A 21,947-nucleotide genomic window follows, 5' to 3' on the forward strand; every position below is an offset into this window, starting at 1 on the left:
AGTGTAACTTCTTTAGCTGGAAGGTGGTGATGGGAAGCCAGTTGTAAGGTAAAAGGGAGTCGTTAAAAACTGATTATGGAAATCAAGCTCTGGGAGTTTCAGTTACCGGTCAGTGTCACTGTTTGTCCGCAGAAGCACCAGAACTCCAGTGTTCTCCTGCAAGTCTGAGGTTGTCATATGGTTGCCTTGGCGGGGTTTAAAGGCTCAGGTCTTGTCAGTCTTAGACATTAAAGTCAGTTGTGAGGGGGCTGATCACAGGTTTTCTGGAGACAAATTTTATCTACAAGATGAGCATTTCTTTGAGTTCTGAGAGAACCTGCACCCTTCAAGTCACTACTAAGAATGAATTCAGCTTCTTAACATTCTCTGTTCTCCACATGACATTGTCCTTGGAAATTAAGTGTTTTTTAGGACGGGCTGGCCGAAGCGGAACTTTGGGAACAGAGGAGAACCACTTGGGAAAGTTGACCCTCCTTCTGTATCTCTAAATGTGCTCTGGGGCAGTCCTTTGACTAGGGGTATCTTGAGTATATAATCTGAGAGATCCAGGGGCTTGACATTGGAACAGAGAAAATTTCCAATGTCAAGCCCCTGGATCTCTCAGGCCTGCCCAAAATCTTGTGGGTGGTTTCCCTGAAGTTCTGAGGATTAAAAAGAACAGCAATCTTAAAGCCTCTTGGAATAAATTCTATGCATAGAGAGTTTGCAGTTCAGATTGATGTGTTTTTAGCACTTTATAACAGTGTAGCCTCTGTTGGTCAAGCACATTAGTGTTCCATTATTGGAATAAAATTTGGTGGCACGCCAAGTGTCTTCTGATTTGACATCAGAATGATAGCTAACTTGAAAAAGTAACCTAGCATCTGTGAAATTCCTTATCGGTGAGATAATAGATTTTATATTGATGTTTTCTAGTTTCTTCATTTACTTTTGCTTTTCTTCCTGAGCAGCATATTTATTGTTGTTATTTTGGATCAGTTTTTGTGATGTTGGTATTAAGTGAGACAGCTATGTAAACAAGTTGCAAAGGATTATTAGTTTATCAGTGGAAGGATGTCTGGTCCCTTGCCAAGATTCATTGATCTGTTTATTATGACTCTGCTCAGTACAATTTTAGTGGCAATTTAAAAAATGGTCTTAGGGTTTCATTTACAGAAGTCCACTGGTTCATTTATTAACCCACATTTGAGGGCTAACTCACTGTATAATCTTACCAGCATTGTTATGACAGTTGTTATAATACACCGCAGCCAGGGAGCAATATCCCAATTATATGTTCTATTGTTTCACTTGTGATATGAGAGCAATACAAATTGTTGATGATAATTATGTTGATTTTCAGCAGTTTGCAAATTAGTAAATTAGTACATTCAGAAACATAAATATACTTGAAGGCTAATATGTGTGTTGGGGCTAGTTAGCAAGTATTTATTGAGTGTCTACAGTGTATGTGGTGGACCATAACAGGCACAGTGTAGGGATACCAGCAATGGTGTAAGACAAACAAGGAACCTGCCTGGCACAGGGTATGCTTTGTGCCACATAACAATGAAAGTACCGTGCTAATTGACTTAGTCTTTCCTGGTAACAAACAACCATAAAACTTAATGACACAAAATGATTATTGTCTACAATTCTGCAGATTGGCTGAGCTGTTCCTTGGCTGCTTTCTCTTGAATTTAGTTGTGCTAGAGCAGCTTCCTGCTGCCAGGTCAGGTGGGTTGAGTGGATAACCTTGCTCCTTTGAATGGCAGTTAGTGCTTGCTGTGGGCTGGGTACCTTGTTTCTCCTCCATGTGGCCTCTCATCCTCCAGTAGGCTATGTGTTTTTAGGGTGAAATTTCAAGAGGATAAAGAGGGAGCTGCAAGGCCTCTTGAGGTGTAATCACATACCATCATTTCTGCCATTGTCAACTGATCCAAGCAAGACACAAGTCCAGCAGAGATTCACAGGAGTGGACACACAAACTTCATGAAAGTAGCAAAGACACATTATAAAGGTGTATACATACTAGGATGCATGGTGTCTGTGCCATATGTTGCAATTTACCACATTTGCCGTGTAAAAATGAGTCTTTAACAAGGGTTATCTTTGCATTTCAAAATTCCTATTCTTTGTTATATATAAAACCCCAGCTCTTCTCATACCTTAAGTTTGTATAAGTTCTTTTCCTTATGTTAAAGTTCTTTAGGTGTTGAAGAACTTGCATATGTGATTTTCTTATCAAAGCTTCCAGTCTAGTATTCTGAAAATAGTGGGCCTCTAGGGGTACCTTGGTGGTTCAGTTGGTTGAGCAGCTGCCTTCAGCTCAGGTCATGATCTCAGGGTCCTGGGATCAAGCCCCACATCATGCTCCCCACTCAGAAGGGGGTCTGCTTCTCTCTCTCCCTCTGCCCCTCCCACCTGCCTGTGTGTGCTCTCTCTCAAATAAATAAAATCTTAAAAAAAAATAGTGGGCCTCTATTTGACTTAATATTTAGTTTTAAAATAGTGTCCTATGGTTTATTCTTTAAAAACTGCTAGAAGGGAGTGCCTGGCTGGCTCAGTTGGAAAAGCTTGTGACTCTTGATTTCAGGGTCAAGAGTTCTAGCCCCATGTTAGGTGTAGAGATTAGTTAAATAAATAAATAAACCTTAAAAAGAATTGCTAGAGGGAGGTAATCAGAGAACACTGGAAACAAAGAGGAACTAATTAACTTTGCTTCCCAATGTCTAAGTCCATTTTTATTGTTGCTTTAAAATTTTAAGCTGGAAGGCACTTTCTTCTTTAATCTTTTAAAGAACATATTCTCATAAAAAGCAATGGGTTCCAGGGACGCTTGGGTGGCTCAGTGGTTGAGCATCTGCCTTTGGCTCAGGGCATGATCCCATGGTCCGGGATCCAGTCCCACATTGGGTTCCTTGCAGGAAGCCTGGTTCTCCCTCTACCTATGTCTGCCTCTCTCTCTCTGTCTCTCATGAATACATAAATTAAAAAATCTTAAAAAAAAAAAAAGGCAATGGGTTCCAAAGTTATGGTACAGTATTCTAGAGAAGGTGTTAAGTGTATAGCAATTTAGACGTGTTCCATATTTAGAATAAATTTACTCATATTATTTTCTGTTATTGCACATTGCTTATACATTAAAACACTAGATTTGATTCCCAGATCATCTGGAAATAAGTCTTTTCAGAATGAAGTTGACCATGAAGTTATTTACCATTTAAATTGTTTTCAGAATAGGTTATTCATTTAAGGATTCCTAACTCAAAAGATGTAAGTAATGTATCTAGTTGAAATGCTTCCTCTCACTCATTTCTCCCTCACTGGCAATTGGTGCCACCAATTACCTATGTGCTCTTCTAGAGATATGTTATCCATATACATGTGAATACTAGGAGATATTCCCTTTCCCCCTTTCTTTATATAAAAGGTAGCATACTATATATGATATTCCTCACCTTGCCTTTTCCCCTTTTTGTATCTTACTCAATTTCAGTATTTCATTCTTTTATAGATCCAAATCATATTCCATGGTATAGCTATACCACACTTATTTAATCATTACCCTACTGAATGAACATTTAACATTGCTTCCTATCTTTTGCCATTACAAATAAAGCTACTATGAAGTACTGTTACTTTCCTCAAGTGGAAAGTATACCTAGGATTTCCTAGAAGTTCAAAAAATATGTACATTTGTGATTTTGATAAATATTGTCAAATTGCCTTCTGTAGTAGCTGAACCAATTTACACTTCTATCAGAAGTATGTGAATGAAGTGGTGTCTGGCTGGCTCAGTTGGTAGAACATGTGACTCTTGGTCTTAGGGTTGTGAGTCAAAGCCCCAAGTTGGGTGTAAAGATTGATTAAATAAGTAAACTAAAAAAATAGTGTGTAAATATGGCTGTTCCCACACCCTTGGCAGGTGTTATCAAATGCCTATTATTGACTTAAGTATTTTTTAAAAATATTTTATTTATTTGAGAGACAGAGAGCATTACCACTTGAGTGGGGGGAAGGGGAAGGGAATGGGAAATAAGCAAACTTTGTGCTGAGCATGTGGAGCTGATGTGGGACTCGATCCCAGAACTCCAAGAGTATGACCCAAGTCAAAACCAAAAGTTGGATGCCCACTGACTGAGACACCTAGGTGTCCCTAACTTTAGCAATTTTTAAAAAAGATTTTATTATTTTATTTTTATTTATTTTTTTCATTTGAGAGAGAGAGAGAGCATGAGTAGGAGGAGGAGCAGAGGGAGAGGGAGAAGCAGACTCCATGCTGAGCAGGGACTCCAACATAGGGCTTGATCCCAGGACCCCAAAATCATGACCTGAGCTGAAGGCAGATGCTTCACCAACTGGGTGGGGAGGCACCCAGGTGCCCCCAAAGATTTTATTTTTAATTAATCTCTAAACCCACTGTGGCGATCGAACTCACAACCCCAAGATCAAGAGTTGCCTACTCTTACAACTGAGCCAGCCAGGTGCCCCAACTGTAGTAATTATTATTACAACTTACTTTTCTACTATACCTTAAAGTCAACAAAATATATTCAATATATATTGTATATGTTCTGGGTTATGTGAACAACAGTGAGTTTGGTTTTACTAAACTTGCTGGTGATGATCTGGAAAATCAAGTGTCTGGCCTATATAACTTGTTTATAGTCATGCAGCAAATAGGGTTCAAAATTGGGTCTGGGAACCCCAGTTTTCTAGTTCCAGATGAAACCTTTCAGTAGCCAAACAGAGCAGCTAAAACGTTTACCCAGATGTATGGCACCAAAATAGCTTCAAATTTTGTAATTATTAAGCACTAGAAAATAGTACGGACTGTGGAAGATAGCAGAGCCAATCCTAGCAAGATGGAAAATCTAAAATTTCCCAGCATTTATATCCATTCCCCTCTGGAAGACCTGGGAGTACAATAGGTTTTATCACTTTTTGCTACTGTCTCTGAAAGTAAGTATAGGAGTTTAAAAGGCAGTGTTCACCACCTCCCCGTCCAACACACACTCAAAGGTCTCCATGAGAGAAAAGGAAAGCTGTCTTCACCTGCTCAGGCTCCTAAAACAAAATACCACAGACGGGGTAGCTTAAACAACAGATATTTGTTTCTCAAAGTTCTGGAGGCTAGAAGTCTATGAGCAAGGTGTTGACCAATTCAATTCCTGGTGAGAACTCTCTTCTCAGCTTGCAGATGGCTACCTTTTCTGTCTTCTCACAAGGCAGAGAGCTATCTCTTCTTTCTTGTCCTTCATATGAAGTCACTAATCCCTTCATGAGAGCCTCACCCTATGATCTCCTCTAACCTAATTACCTCCCATGAATTCCATCTATAAATATTGGGGGTTAAGACTTCAACATACGAACTTTAGGACACAATTTAGTCCATGGCAAAGCCTGTGATAAACTGGTAAAGCTCCAGCTTCCCAGTCTCAGCTCTGGAATTGTTAATAATAAGATACCTGCCCCAGATTTAAACAGGAACTAAGACCCCACATCATCTCAGTAGTGGTCTCCCCAGTTGCCTTCTCACATTCCTTTATTCTGTACCCTCACAAATACCTGTTGAGTACCTACTACGGGCCCTGCCTTGTTTTCTAGGTGCCAGGAAGAGCACTGAACAAAACTGAAGTTCTACACTGATAATGTTTACATTCTCCTGGGGAGAGAGAGACAAATAACAAACATTTAATGTTGAAAGATAATAGGTGCTATGAAGAAGAAAACAGGCTTGGGGAACAGAGGGAATGTTAAAGAGCTTGGTTTACCTACAATATCCCCTTTTACTGACAAGGTATTGAACCTGTTTTCCCATCCTTAATTGCCTCATGACCTCCTGATTCATACAGTGTTCTAGTCTTTCAGTACTTTTGAAATTACCTGAACTGGTATTTAAGAAAAAGAATACAAGCTAATATTGAGCTCTATGTGCTATACATTGTGCTAAAGTATTTCCTTGGATTTCTTCATTAATCGTCACAAAGCCTAACCCTATGAGGAAGTAGGCAGTATCATTGCCTCCATTTTCCAGATGAGGAAACTATCCCACAGAGCAGTTACGTAATCTGTTTCATTTGACCACGTTATTGGGAAATGACCAAGTCTGGTTTTCAGGTAACATGTGTGCTTAGTTACAATGCCCAAGGGCCTATGTGTGAATTAGCGTATGAAGTGTATTCCATTGTTAAGCTGAGATAAAATCCACTCTTTTCAAGCACACAATTCTGTCATTTTTAGTATATTCAAAGGTTGTGCAGCCAATACGAATATCTAGTTCCAGAATATTTTCATCACACCAAAAAAAAATCATACTCATTAGTACTAACCATTATTCCCATCTTTCCCCAGCTCTTGTCAATCATTTCTTTCTGTCTATATGGATTTGTCCATTACGGATACATCATCCAAATGGAGTCTTGCTTCTTTCACTTAGCACAATGTTTTAAAGATTCATCCATTCTGTAGCATTTTTTAGTACTACATTCCTTTTTATGACTGAATAGTATTTCATTCTATGGATATTAAGTCTTTTATTTATCCATTCATCAGTTGTTTCCACTTTCTGACTATTATGAATGATGCTGCTATGAACAATCCTCTACACATTTTTGTGTGGACATCAGTTTTCAATTCTCTCAAGTATCATATACCTAGAAATGGACTCTGTTTAACTTTTATATATAACTTTTTGAAGAAATGCCAAACTGTTTTCCAAAGTGGCTACTCCGTTTTACATTTTCACTAGCAGTTGATGAGAGTTCTGAGTTCTCTACATCTACATCTGTTATTATGTCTTTTGATGAACACCAGTCTAGTGAATGTGAAGTAGTACCATTTTTTCCTTTTTCCTTTTTTTTTTTTTTTTTTTTTGAGAGAGAGAGAGAGAAAGGAAGAGAGCACGCAAGTTGGGGGAGGGAGACAGAAAGAGAAGGAGAAAGACAATCTTAAGCAGGCTCCAGGCCCAGAGTGGAGTCTGACACAGGCTCAATCTCACCACCCTAAGATCATGACCTGAGAAAAAATCAAGAGTCAGACATTTAGCTGACTGAGCGACCCACGTACCCCTGAAGTAGCATCTCAACATGATTTTTTTATTTTAATTTTTAAAGATTTTATTATTTGTTTGTGAGACACACACACACACACAGAGGCAGAGACACAGGCAGAGGGAGAAGCAGGCTCCACGCAGGGAGCCCAATGCGGGACTCCATCCTGGAACTCCAGGATCACGCCCTGGGTGGAAGGCAGGCGCTAAACCGCAAAGCCACCCAGGGACCCCCTCAACGTGATTTTTTAAAAGAAACTTTAGTCTTACACATCATACAAAATTTACCTTGGAGCACCTGGTTGGCTCAGTAGGTTAAATGTCTGCCTTTGGCTCAGGTCTTGATACCAGGATCAAGCCCCACGTTGGGCTCCCTGCTCAGCAGGGAGTCTGCCTCTCCCTTTGCTCCTCCTCCAGCTTGCACAAGTTCTCTTTCTCTCTCTTGCTCATTCTCTCAAATAAATAATAAAATCTTCTAAAAAATACAATATTTACCATCTTAACCATTTCTAAGTGTGCAGCTCAGTGACATTAAGTACATTCACATTGTCATGCGACCATCACCACCATTTGTCCACAAAACTCTTTCATGTTATGAAACTTAAACTCTGTACCTATCAAACAATAACTCTAATTTCCCCTCTCTCCCCTCAGCCCCTTGGAACCTCCATTCTACTCTGTTACTATGAGTCTGACTACCTTGTATAAGTGGATCCATGTAGCATTTGTCCTTTTGAGATTGGCTTATTTTATTTAACATAATGTCTTCAAGGTTCACCCATGCTGTAGTGTATGTTCAATATGGTTTTTATTTGAATTTCCCTGATGACTAACGATGTTCATGTGCTTATTGGTCATTTGTACATTCCCTTTGGAGAGATGTCTATTCAGATCCTTTCATTGTGTGTCATTTAATGAATATCCTAGACTAAAACCCACTTTTTGAATTGTATACAACATATCTCTAGGTATTTCCCTTTACTTTATCCCCCTAGAATTCACACAATGTAGTGTATCACTTAATCACAGTCTTTGCACTAATAGAGGCTAAGTAATAGTTGCTGTTCATAAATAACAAAGTCCTGATCAACCCTGATGTGCCTACTGGCCTAATAAAAAAAATGTTAATTATGTTAATTAGAAATATAACTTAAGAAGTCATATGTGTTTTAATCAGTCTGATTTTTAAAAATTGGTGATACAGATTCTAATTACTCTGTCATTCCTATTTTTCTCATTTCAGTCCATTTTATACATTGCTACCTGAATAATTTTTGACAGTATAAATGTGATCATGTCATTTATTCCCTAGCTCAAAAACTTCCATAGCTCCCCATTACCAATTAAGATATATACAATGCTCTCTATAATCGGATCTTTTTTTTTAAGATTGAATTTATTTATTCATGAGAGACACACCGAGAGAGAGGCAGAGACATAGACATAGACATAGACATAGACATAGACATAGACATAGACATAGACATAGACAGAGTCAGAGGGAGAAGCAGGCTCCCTGAGAAGAGCCCAATGAGGGACTTGATCCCAGGACCTCTGGATCACGTCCTGAGCTGAAGGCAGACGCTCAACCACTGAGCCACCCAGGCGTCCCTTGGATCTTTATTTTGATTGAAGAAATCAGTAAGAAATTGCATTTTACATAAAGAACTAGAACACAGGGGCACCTGTGCCTATGTCTCTGCCTCTTTCTCTGTGTCTCTGTGAATAAATAAAATCTTAAAAAAAAAAAAAAGGACCAGAACACAAACACATATATATAAACAAACACACACTCAAACAACAGAAATATATCTTTTACAAAATGTTCCTACCCTTACAGGATACAACGTATTCTGATATTTTGGAATTTTTTTTAAAAAGTAGGTAGTGAGATTCACTAACTTGATTTTCAAAACTAAGTTTGGAAAACACCATTCTACAACATGGCCAACCATGGCAAGGTTCTTCTGAGTATGGTAAAACTTACTGTAGTGGTTTTCAAACCTAGTGGCAAATTATAATCACTTGGAGAACTGGGAGGAGAAACAAGAAAAGCATGCTAATCTAGATCTCCACTCTCAAAAATTCTCATTCATAAGGTCTGGGAAGGAGCCCAGAAATCTGTGTTTTTATTAAAAACTTCTCAGTAGGGGGATCCCTGGGTGGCTCAGCGGTTTGGCGCCTGCCTTTGGCCCAGGGCGAGATCCTGGAGTCCCGGGATCAAGCCCCCTATCGGGCTCCAGGCATGGAGCCTGCTTCTCCTCTGCCTGTGTCTCTGCCTCTCTCTCTCTCTCTCATTAATAAATAAATAAGTCTTTAAAAAAAAATAAAATAAAACCTTCTCAGTTAATTCAGTTATGCAGCCAGGTTGAGATCAACTGCTCTTATGATATACTACTTGTCCTTTCCCCATCTCAAATCAGTATTTCTTGTTTTTTACACACTCTTTCTTGGCACATTCATTTTCTTCTACCTGGAATTTGTGCCCTCTGCTTACTGCGATCTTTCCAGTTCTATTTTATTTATTTATTTTCCAGTTCTATTTTAAATACCACTTCCTAGTTATTTCTCCAACCAGAAAGTTTTCCCTACATTTTCTATGAGTACTTGGGTTTTGTTGATGGCACTTTTCTTGCCTCACCTCACTGTGCTTATCTTCCTACTACATTGTAAGCAACTACATTATAATTGCCCCTCAGTGGGAGTAAAAATGGCCTACTCAAAGTCAGGATTTGATAAACTTCCTTGAACTGGCATTAAAATGAAACCTTCCATTGTGGGAGAATGTGCCATTTAACAGAGTTCAAGCTGCCAATAGTTTAAACAACATCAAACTCTGCTGTATTTTAATGTGATATTATAGCATAAATAGGTAAATGGTTAACCTTTCTGTATGTGATATTCATGCAATCTAGCCTTTGGTTAGTTTTCTCTCAACATTCTGTTTATCACAGCCTGCCACAGGAAGAGACATTGGCCAGATCTAATTGTCCATATCTAGAATAGAGCAAAACTCTCCCCATTTTATTTGGTGTTAAGCTTCCTTAAGAGCTCTCAGTCTCTGTGACTGGAGGTTTCCTGGTCATGTCTTCGAGCTTCAAAAAAATGAAATACCCTAAGTGTGTTGTTCCCATCAGATTTGGCTGTGTTTAGAGCACCACTACAGTATTATGTTTTCCATTTTGCATGGGTATAAATTAAAGTACAGAGACGATTTGATTAGCTTGAGATCCCAGAGTGACTGGCAATGATGGGAATAAAGGCTTGCTCCCCAGATTCCTGGCCCAGTTCACTCCGTACCAAACCACAGGTATGCCACTTTTTTGCTGATGAGGCCACACAGCGTTCCTTGGAGGGGATATTCACTAGCTCTGGGAGGATGAAGGCACATAGGGAGGCTTCAAGAGAGCCACTTGGAGAGTCAGAGTAAGGGCCAATGGTGTCACAGAAGTTTGAGTGAGCTTTTCTCAGTATGGTTTAGAAAATTATGTGGTGAGCAAACATTTAATGGAGTTTGGGGATATTTATTTTACATGTCAAGCCACTTTGCATCTATGGGTAGTATCGTCTTGCATGTCCATCTTTTTTTTTTCTTCCATGTCCATCTTTTACTGAGTATAATGCAAATGAAATAATAAGCCAATATAATATTTTTAAAAGAATGTCATCATTTGAATCTTTATGAGATGCTGGGACTTTAAAATGACACCAATGACAAAGGAGGTGATGGCGATCAAGTTGTGAACTTGGTATCAGCATTTGCAATGACTGAAAATTCTGGCCTCTAGATAAGTCTACAAGTAGGGAAATCACTGAGGATTCCCACCATGTACCCAAGGTTGTCTGTTCTCTGCCCTCCCTCATCCCAATCCAGCAGTGGATTCTCTGGTTGGTGAACCTCATCTCATCTAAAACTATATATATTTTGGGGTCTTGTCTTACAGTACAGGTTTGACTGAATATGTATATGTGGGTTCCCTCTGCCTAGCCTCTCAGTCCTACTTCAAGTCTTTCCATGGGGATCCCTGGGTGGGTCAGCGGTTTAGCACCTGTCTTCGGCCCAGGGCGCAATCCTGGAGTCCAGGGATCGAGTCCCACGTCGAGCTTCTTCCATGGGGCCTGCTTCTTCCTCTGCCTGTGTCTCTGCCTCTCTCTCTCTCTGTGTCTCTCATGAATAAATGGATAAAATCTTTAAAAAAAAAAAAAAAAGTCTTTCCACTATTTCCCTTCCCTCAGGACACACCAACCACACTAACCTTTAAATTCCTTTCTCACCTCTTTCCCACCTTAGGGCCTGTGCATAGGAGGAGCTTCCCACTTATCTTTTTATTTTTTAAGATTTTATTTATTTATTCATGAGAGAGACACACACACACAGAGGCAGAGACTCAACAGGCAGAGGGAGAGGCGGGCTTCTCACGGGGAGCCCAATGCGGGACTCAATCCCAGGACCCTGGGATCACACCTGAGCCAAAGGCAGACGCTCAACAGCTAAGCCACCCAGGCGTCCCCCCACTGATCTTTACAAAGTTTATCATGGTTCTAATCTCAGCAGAATATCACCTGTCAGAGAAGTCTTTGACTATCCAATGTAAAACATATAACCAGTTATCCACCACCAACATCCCACTCCTAGTCTTCTTGGATCACAGCACCCTATTTCATTGTTATTAAAGCATTCAAACTCTCATCTGCAACTTGTTCATTGTATCTCCACCGCTAGATAGTAAGCTCAGGGAAACTAGTGGCCTTTTTTATTCTGGTCAGGGCTTCATTCTCAGTACATAGAGTAGCGGCTGGCATCTAGTAAGTGCTAAATATATATGTATTGAGTAAATGAAATACCCATCCAAATTGAATTTAAATTAAAAAAAAAAAAAGAAAGAACCATCAATGATGTCACAGAGGAAGTGCCTCTTTAACCTATGGTTTGCTCAGAGAAATTGCCTAATAATGATCTTTGGAATGACTTCAGCAAGTGCATTAGGTAATATACCCCAAATGTTGGTTGGCTGTATAGTTAACATTAGCCAGACTTCATAGTTCACCCAGGAAGATGAACTTAGAGTTTGCATAAGCTGTGGGGCCAGCTTCCTATTCGACAATCTTTTACATATAGGTAGTAAAGTATGGAGGGCAGGTATTGTAGGTTTCAGAGCGCAGCTGTACCCATGTATGCTGTGCCTGCTGCAGGCAGCAGCAGAACTCTGATGAAAAGCAGAGGAAATTACAGTTGTTGGGCCTTGTGGTCACAAGGGCATGTGTTGCATTTGCAAGGTCATCATGGGATAATTCAGGGTGTAGCTTGCACACATTCTGCTGCTGAAAGAGAGATTTTTTTTCCTACCACATCCGACACATGGTTTGCCAGAGGAAGGGCACGAGATCAGCAGCTCTGATGAGTTGGCTTGGTGTTTTTAGGCCACAACTCTACTAAACCAATGACTCCCTTCTGACTCTTCCAAAAGAGCCAAAGGAATTTTTATTCATTACCAAGTGTGAATAGCAATCACAAAAAGCGACCAGATTGCTTTTGCCTGCTATACCAGAAGGCACTTCTCAAAATGAAAAAAAAAAAAAAAAAAGATCTAAATAATAACATTGTTTATGCCTGTTGTACTAAAATCTTTGGAAGAACGTTAACCGTTTCTAAGCTAAAGATGCATGAAAGTTCTATTTCTCCATTATAAACTTGGAAATAAGAGGACCATAATATAAAGCTACATTTGGAAAAGTACACGGTATACTTAACTATGTATAAAGTAGATAGACGGCTATACAACTGCTCAGTCCTGTTTACAGGCTGGTGTGCACATCAATGCTATGTAACTAAGTGACTGGGACTTCCCTAAAGTCTTGGTGATAGAAGAGTCAGAGTGTGAGACCATATGGTCAATCAGTACACATGCCTCTTAGCAGACAAAGCATTGACATGGAAATTGGTAGCTTTGCTATAATTCTGGGTTTTCTATTTTTGTGCCCTGAGGCCTCTGCAAAGTTATTTATTCTCTCTAAACTTTAAATTCTCTTCCTGTAAAATGGGAATGATAACTATATACAGGGTTGTTGATAAAATGAAGTGAGATAATGTGGGTAAAGTGCTTTGTAGGTAGTGAGTTTACTTCCTATTTTCTGGTCCCCAGAAGATATAGTAGCTCAACGGAAAGTAAATAAAGCTATCATCAGTAAACTATGTTTTCTGCTCAACCTTTGGCTTTTTTACACCTGGCTGAAAGCCCTACAGCATTTTAATCTCATCAACTTTATCAAAAGGGTCATCAGTCTTCTACTTGTTGTCTTGATGGACTTCTATGTAAATTACTTCCACTGAGTTTTATTTGGCTACAAAATCAAACTTGGAAGGTGTTTACCTTTGTTGGTAATTTGGGTAGAGATTCAGCATATTGCACTTTAAAAAAAAAAGATTTATTTATTTATTTATTTATTCATTCATTCATTCATTCATTCATTCATTCATGATAGAGAGAGAGAGAGAGAGAGAGAGGCAGAGGACACAGGCAGAGGAAGAAGAGCTCCATGCTGGGAGCCCGACGCAGGACTCGATCCCGGGACCCCAGGATCGCTCCCTGAGCCAAAGGCAGGCGCCAAACCGCTGAGCCACCCAGGGATCCCCGCATTTTATTTTTTTTTAAGATTTTATTTATTTATTCATGAGAGACACAGAGAGAGAGAAAGAGGGGCAGAGACACAGGCAGAGGGAGAAGCAGGCTTCATGCAGGGAGCCTGACATGGGATTCGATCCCGGTTCTCCAGGATCAGGCCCTGGGCTGAAGGCGGCACTAAACAGCTGAGCCACCTGGGCCGCCCACATGCTGCACTTTTTTTAGGCTAGACAATTTGATTCATAATTTTATATAAATGAATAGCATTAGTCCAGCAAAATAATGCCTTTGTTTATATAAGGCAAATGAGAAGATAATTGTAGCATAAGAATGAGGACCTTAAAATTTAACTAACCAGGCACATTTTTATCTTATATTATTTTTATTTTAAAGAGTATTTATTTGAGAGAGAAAGAAAGTGAATGAGAGACAGTAGAAGCTGGGAGAAGGGCAGAGGGAGAGAGAAAAGTAGACTCCATGCTGAGCAGGGGCTCAATGTGGAGCTCAGTTCTAGGACCATGGGATCATGACCTAACCCAAAGGCAGACACTTAACTGAACCACTCAGGCGTCCCTCCAAGGCACATCTTTAAAGCATTTTCAGGACAAGCACTAAACAATTATATATGGATGGAGCAAGAAGTATGTGGTACATAAATGAGACATATTCTTTTGGTAGGAGAGAGGTGAGATGGCTACACAGCACAGAGAACATAGGAGATGAGCAAAGATACATAAAGGGGGGCTCTGTCTGACACAATTACAGGGCAATTATCCACATAACTCAGAAGCAATGAGGCTTTAACAAAGACTCTTCCTACTTTAGCAGCTGACATAGTACATGAGTGAAGCAACAAGTGAATGCATCAAAACAGTATGCAATTAAAATAAAGCAAATAGAAAGTGGCCTGGCCCTAATGTCTAAGTAACTAGACACAACTGGAGTCACATGTACTTTCAGAATCTGTGATAAGAGGACTTTAATTCCTATAGAAATATGCTTTTCACTTGAAATTATTTCATGTCTAAGATATTTTCATAAGTTATTTCATTAAACACTTTGTTTATGTGCCTGTCACTTTACCAGGGATGGTGAGGGGTTAAGAATGTGTAATCATTAGGGTTTCTGTCCTCAATGAGCTTACTTTCTCATTAAGAAGATAGACATATATAAAACCACCATAAACACACAACAGCATGCAATTAGGTGATCAATCAATGATCCAGACTATAAATGCTTTTGATGCTGAGAGGAAAAAGAAAGCCACAGAAATAAAGGAAGTTTCCTTGAAGGATGTGGCATCTGATCAAATCCTTGAAAGATGGGTGGTATTTAAGGGCTAGAAGATAAACCAGAGATGCAATCTTCACTTTAACACTTACATGCTGTGTGTCCTTAGGCAAGCTATTCAAAGCTTCTGAGCCTCTTTCTCATTCATATGGTAGGGAAGATAATGTCTAACTCTAGAATATGTTGTGAAGATTCAATAAATATGCAAAGAAGATGATAAAGAACCTAACACATGGTAGATATATTAGTAAATTTAACTATAATTTTAACTATAGTTAAATTTTAACTATAATCATAAATGATCTTAATGTAGTTGTGCCTGTTTTTCTGAGCGATTTCAAATGACCTTTGGTGGAAGCAAATTGGCACAGATATGAGTAGGTAAAAGTGGAAGGTATGCATCCATTTAGAAAGTCAGGAGAAAAATGTAGAGATGATCATGCATGTTTGAGGGGAACTCTATCTTAGTAGAGCAGCAGGTTTATGTAGGAAAAAGCATTGTGTAGATAGGGTAAGTCATTCATTCATTCAGCATGATTTGTTGATCAACTACCAGGCACTAAACTAAGTGTGAGAGTTGAATAAAGGTAAGCTTTGAAAGCAAACATTACAATTTGGCTTAATATGGTAGAAAACAGGGTGTTATTTATTTAGCCATCTATTATACAAGGGAGAGACATGCAATGAAAATAGAGTTAAAAAAGTTAGAATCTGGCAGCAAATGGATTAGAATGAGAGGAAGGTGGACATAAGGAGTATAACTGAAAAATTCTTGCACTTGTTAACTTCAAAAAATTGTGGTCATATGAATGAGGCAGGAATGGACAAACATGAGGAGTAAATGGAAGGAACTTCTACGTGATTTTGTAAATGACTTGATATGGAAAATGAAGGCAGGGAAAAATGGTTCAAAGAGGTTTGCCCTTGAGTGAATGAAAGAATAGCAAAGACAGAAAAATGAAGAGTTGTTGATGGTTTCAGTGTCAGGTTAAGTTGGAGGTGAAGATAAGCTATTTGTTGAGCATTCAACTTACAAGATCTGTGTAGACAATATAAGCAAAGGAAGTAGAACTGGGTCAGGGGAATAGAAATGATTATAGAGATCATGTTGCAGTTGGGATGGTTCAGACACTGAAGAAGACCACAATAAAAACAGGAGAAAGGCTGGGAAGTTTGACCTTTTGGGCAACTCCCACATTGTGTATAGGAAGGAGTGAGCATGTGAAGCAGTGGGGAGAGCCTGTGATGAGGGAGAATATGGAAGAAATCACCAGAAGGGAGAGTTCTGTAAAGCAGTTGACCAAAAATATCAAATACATCTGAGAGTCAAAGAGAATGAAGGTTGGGATCAATATTTGTGGGGCTTTTATCCACAAAATGATTAATGGATATCTATAAAAAAATGCAGAATTTGAAAAATATTCTAAGATTGAACAATTTAGAAATACTTTGGGGGACTCCTGGGTGGCTCAATGGTTGAGCATCTGCCTTTGGCTCAGGGTGTGATCCTAGGTCCTGGGATTGAGTCCCACATAGAGCTCCCTGTAGGGAGCCTGCTTCTGGCTCTGCCTATGTCTCTGCCTCTCTCTCTGTGTGTCTCATGAATAAATAAATAAAATCTCAAAAAAAAAAAAAAAAGATAAATGTAGATCTTATGTTTTCAAATTCCTGACAGATACTAATCATTGAATTCAGGAAGGAGAACAGAAGTTCTTAAGATTTCCCCAAATCATAAGTTATTCTATAATCATATAACCCTTCACTTGTATATTATTAAGTAATAATAGTGACCATAATCATATATAGTGGATCCTTTTTCTATGATAGCGTTATAAGTTTTCTGTAAAAATAATAATCAATGCATGGTTTATTAGTATTATGAACTAATATATTTGTAAGAATATTATACATTTAAATAACATGTAAAATTAAGTCTACCTGATGAGGGCATTTAATAATGGAAAACACTGAAAAAAGAAAGAAACATCAAAATACATCCTAAATAAAACATATTAAAAACTGTGATATCAAACAAATACTTAATGTTCACAAATTACTATTGTTAAAATGAAATTTTAAAACTTAGAATACAATAATAATTGCCTTATCTGATAGTCCTGATTTGCTTCATGACTAAACTTCTTACAGAAAAATTTCTTTCATTTTATGTTAACATTGGGTGAACTGCTAATCTTGAGGCTGAAAGTACCCTCAAGTTGAGTTTATGTTATTCCACATATACTCATTTTTTGAGGGTGAAAATATTTTGTCTGCCCTAATTTTGTGTCTGGCATTGAAACTAAGTTTCTTCTTTATGCTCAGATTTTCTTCCCACAATATTCTTATTTCCTTTTCTTTGCATTTCTTAAAGAATTTACAAAGAACTGTAGTCCATTGTGAACGTATTGGGCAGTATTCGAATAACATAATATTCAGAATCTCCAAGCAAGATTAACAGCGTTGCACAAAATCACACGTTGAAAATTTTAATTTAAGGACTTACTTGGTTTCTAAAACATGGTATTCCTTAGAACAAAACTCATAGGATATGTATAAAATATACTATGCAAATAAATTTACATATACTTAATCCAGAAAAATGACTCCTCATTAGCGGCAGACCCCGCCAAGAACACACACTTATAACCCAGCCACAACTACAAACAAAACTAACTGGTTGGATGGTAAACCATTTCTTGGAAGGGTCACCAGTAACCTTCAACTATGAGTGTCAGTATTTCCTGCTTTTGCAGCTTTGAAGCTTCAAGCGGCAAGTAATAGGAAAGCAACCTCAAAGTGGCCTAAATAATAAAGGGATGAATTACATCACATAACAAGTCTCAAGCCACCTGGGGTTGGTTAATTCAGCATGTCAAAAACAAAATCAAGAGCTCATTTGCGCTCCACCTTCCAACTTTGCCATCCCAGGTGTGTGTGTGTGGACTCCCTCCTGGTCACAAGATGGATGCAGCTGTTTCAGATACCACATTCTCATATCCTTTTTTTTTTTTAAGATTTTATTTATTAACGAGAGACAGAGAGAGGCAAAGACGCAGGCAGAGGGAGAAGCAGGCTCCCTCCATGTGGGGAGCCTGACGCATGATCCCCAGTCTCGGGGATCATGACCTGGGCTGAAGGCGGTGCTAAACCACTGAGCCACCCGGGCTGCCCCACGTTCTCATATCCTAACATTCAGAGCAGAACAGGGACGATTTATTTCTTGCCAGTTTTTGTTTATTTGTTTGTTTTAATGAATAAAATTATCTTATCTCCAAGTCCCTCAATGATTTCCCCTCATCCTTCCTCAGCCAGAACTAAGTAACATGCCCATCCTTAAACCAATCACAGCAAAGGAAACAGAGCCAGCATAATTATTTTAGTACAATTTCAATCTAGTTTAACTTGAGACATGGAAGAAGGGAAAATAGCTATTGTGCAGGCCAGCGATTTTCAAACTGTTTGGTCTCATGACCTCTCAGAAATTATTGAAGACTGCAAAGAGCTTTGGTTTATGTGGGCAATAGCTATTGGTATTTATTGTAGCATAAATTGAAACTGAAAAATTTTAAATAGTGATCAATTCATTTAAAATAATAATAGGCCAATCATTTGTTACAACACTGTGGTAGGCAGAATGAAGGCTCCTAAGACTGGTCCACATCCTAATCTCGGCTGCTACCTGTTTGGGTGCGATTAAGTTGATGTGGAGATGCATCTTGAGAGGCGCAGACTATGCTGGACATCTAGATGGGCCCAATATAATCACATGAGTAGGTATAAATGAAAGAAGAAGGAAGTGTCAGAGTGATACAAATGCTTTAGAGATCACAGGCTTGAGATGCCTGGGTGGCTCAGAGGTTGGGCGCCAGCCTTTGGCCCAGGGCGTGATCCTGGAGTCCCGGATCCTGTTCCACATCAGGCTCCCTGTATGGGGACTACTTCTCCCTCTGCCTCTGCCTCTGTCTGTGTCTCTCATGAATAAATAAATAAATAATCTCAAAAAAAAAATAGAGATCACAGGCTTTAGAGATGTAAGGGTACCATGAGCCAAAGAATGTGGGTTACCTCTAGAAGCTGGACAAAGTAAGGGAATGGATTCTCTCGTTGGGCCTCTACAAAGGAGAGCAGGCCTGTGGACACCCTTGAGTTTTAGCTTGGTGAAACCCATTTCAGGTTTCTGACCTCAGAATTATAAATTTCTGTTGTTTTTAAGCCACTTAATTGGTGGTAGTTTGTTACAGTAGTGATAGGAAATGAATACATACTCATATTTTAAGATGAAAAATAACTGTTTTCCAGAGCAGAAAAAAATGAGAAGAGTGGCATCGATTTACTTTTTTTTGGCAAATCTCTTTAATGTCTGATATAAAAAGACAGGTAGATTTTTCGCTTCGACTTCCCCATTCCGTTCATTGGTCATGTTGCCTTTGGGGAACTCTGCTGTAAATTTGTAACAGAATGTGAATAAGAAAGGCAAATAACTCAAATAACTTCTCAGTATATAATAAGAATAGTTTTGACCCCCATGGCTCTCTTGAAAGGGTCTTAGGGACACACAGGGATGCCCAGACCACACTTTGAGGTTCACTGGTATAAGAACTCAACAGTTTTGGGGTGCCTGGGTGGCTCAGTGGTTGAGTATCTGGCTTTGGCTCAGGTCCTGATCCCAGGGTCCCGGGACTGAGTCCCCTATCAGGTTCCCCGAAGGGAGCCTGCTTCTCCCTCTGCCTATGTCTCTCATGAATACATAAAATCTTAAAAAAGGAACTCAACAGTTTTTACTCCACCTCTGAAAGAAGATATGGCACTTTCCCCCCCTGTATCCCTAGAGTGACTTGCATATAGTGTAATGATTTTGACATTTTTTCCTGAATTCAAACAATATTTCTGAGAGTTTATGTTGTGCTTGGCACTGTTTTATGGATACTATGTAAATGAACAAGATAGATACAGCTCTTGCCCCCATGGAGCTTACATTTCAGTTGCAGAAAAACAGTAAGCACACAAACAAGATAATTTCAGCTACTTCTAAGGCATATAAAGAAAAATAAGTAATGGGACAAAGTGTGAGGGGGGTTTCAGGAAGTGAGCTAAGAGCTAGTTAAAATAGAATCTAAAGAAGTGAAGTTAGAGCTAAACTGGGATAGAAGATAAGAAGAAACCACTGGAAAACGGGAGAATATTCCAGGGAGAGAGTATAGCAGGACAAAGAGCAGGAAGGAGCTTGGCAAGGTGCAGAGAAAGAAAGCCACTGAGACTTTAGTGTATTCATGAGAGGAACAGAAAAGAAGAATAGTTGAAAAGTCCAGCAGGTACAGATCATTAAGGTCTTGCAAGATAGAAAAAAAAAAAAAAAGGACAAGGAAGGTTTTATTCCAATTGCCATACAAACCCACTGGAGGAAATAAGAGGCTGTGGAATCCTTTGGTTCTGTCAATTCTTCCACCTTCTCCAAGGGCTGCTCTGCAGCCCAACACATTCCCCATCTTTATAATTAGGACTCTCTAGAAAGGCACTGGACCCCAAATAGACACATCTTGCCTCACATAAATTGTTTGTATGCTAACATCAAAAACAGACAGATCTGGAACCAATCAGGGGAATGTAAATTACAGGTTACTTGATGTGGAATCACTTCTGCTGTTGGCCAGAGTGGGGGCACAGCCAAAAATGCACTGTGTGAATACAATTGTTTGGCAATTGCTGGTCTGTCAGTTGTCCAAAGCGGTAAGTGTGTGAATGGATTTGTATGGGTAATGACTCTGAAATTAGCAACTAGCTTTTCTCCTCTCTCCATGATACAGGAAAACACATTGGAACTTTGGCTCATTTCTGGAGAATTCTTGTGATGATCCTCAGTTGCTCAGAATGCACATTTGGTCGTCATTATCCGTTGTGTAATCAGTTTCTACAAACTATAGGATGATGTTACAGTGATGTTTACAGAATAAGGGAACATGCTCCACACCTTAATCAAATCATTTAAAGATGAGCCTTCTTAGATAACATGCATTTATATATATGGGTAGTCATTAGATAGTCTTTACTTTGATTTATGCTCTAGAGAAGTAATCTGTCTCCCACTAGAAAATTCCAGATGAACCATGTGTCTAGAATTCTACAGACTATTTACTATAAAATAGTATAGTAGAAGCGTTTATCAGGCAAGACTTTTCTCACCAAAATGAGGCAGAGAATCCTACAAATCTAGAAATGAGTTGAAATCTGCTTTCTAAGGGCCTGAAAACGGTCAGGGGTTTGGACCCCATCAATACACAGAACTGCAGGTGCGGTGGCCCTACCGTTAAAAAGCAGGGTCCACGTGAATAATAAGCCTAATCACATTTTCTGCACAGCTGTGGCTACTTGGGCCATCGTCTCCCGCGTCACAGCTCCCCCGACTTTTTTAATTATTGTGACAATTTATACATTAAACTTAAGCGCAGGCTGTGCATCAAAGAAAATAAAACGATGTCATTCCAGGGCTACATATTTTCAAAGGAATTTAATTCTGACCTCTGGATGCAGTGAAGCCGTTTCTCGGCCCCGGCCCCTCCACTTCGGGGGAGGAGGAGGAGGAGGAGGAGGAGGAGGAGGAGGGATGATTCAAACCTGTTGTTCGGCCAAGCAAGTCCTCGACGACTGGGGTTTTCTCAGTGCTGGGGGAGTATGCTTGAAACCGGTGCCTTCCTCCCGTGCACAAAGTTTGCTCTAGCTGTGATCAATCTGCACAACGCCGAGATGTTTTTTGGCACAAAGTGTACGTTAGAAAGCTGATGATGATTAAACTCGCCCCCCCTGCCCCCCCCCTGCCCCCCGCCGCCCCCATCCTGGCGGCCGGGATGTGCGTTCTGCCCGCACTTAAGAAACGTCCTTCAGCGGCCGGCGTGTGTGCGTCTGTGCGTGTGCGGGCCGGGGCGCCGCGAGTCGGCCGAGGGCCCCCCGGAGAGGCGGCGCTCCCCTTCCCCTCTCCCGGCCGCGTCCCGCCCGCGGCCCGCGCG

At 39.7% G+C, this 21,947-nt stretch overlaps 1 long non-coding RNA gene across 2 annotated transcripts in view; it reads right to left on the bottom strand.

The window, feature by feature from the left end:
• LOC121494731 overlaps nucleotides 1–21,947 on the bottom strand; it is a 74,908-nt gene that overhangs the window by 52,636 nt on the left and 325 nt on the right. For both annotated transcript variants that reach the window (XR_005988851.1, XR_005988850.1), the window contains exon 2: nucleotides 21,559–21,672. This is a non-coding gene — a long non-coding RNA (uncharacterized LOC121494731). The remainder of the gene's footprint in view (nucleotides 1–21,558; nucleotides 21,673–21,947) is intronic.

This window comes from Vulpes lagopus, chromosome 7 (assembly GCF_018345385.1).
Source record: "Vulpes lagopus strain Blue_001 chromosome 7, ASM1834538v1, whole genome shotgun sequence".
Classification (NCBI taxonomy): Eukaryota; Metazoa; Chordata; class Mammalia; order Carnivora; family Canidae; genus Vulpes; species Vulpes lagopus.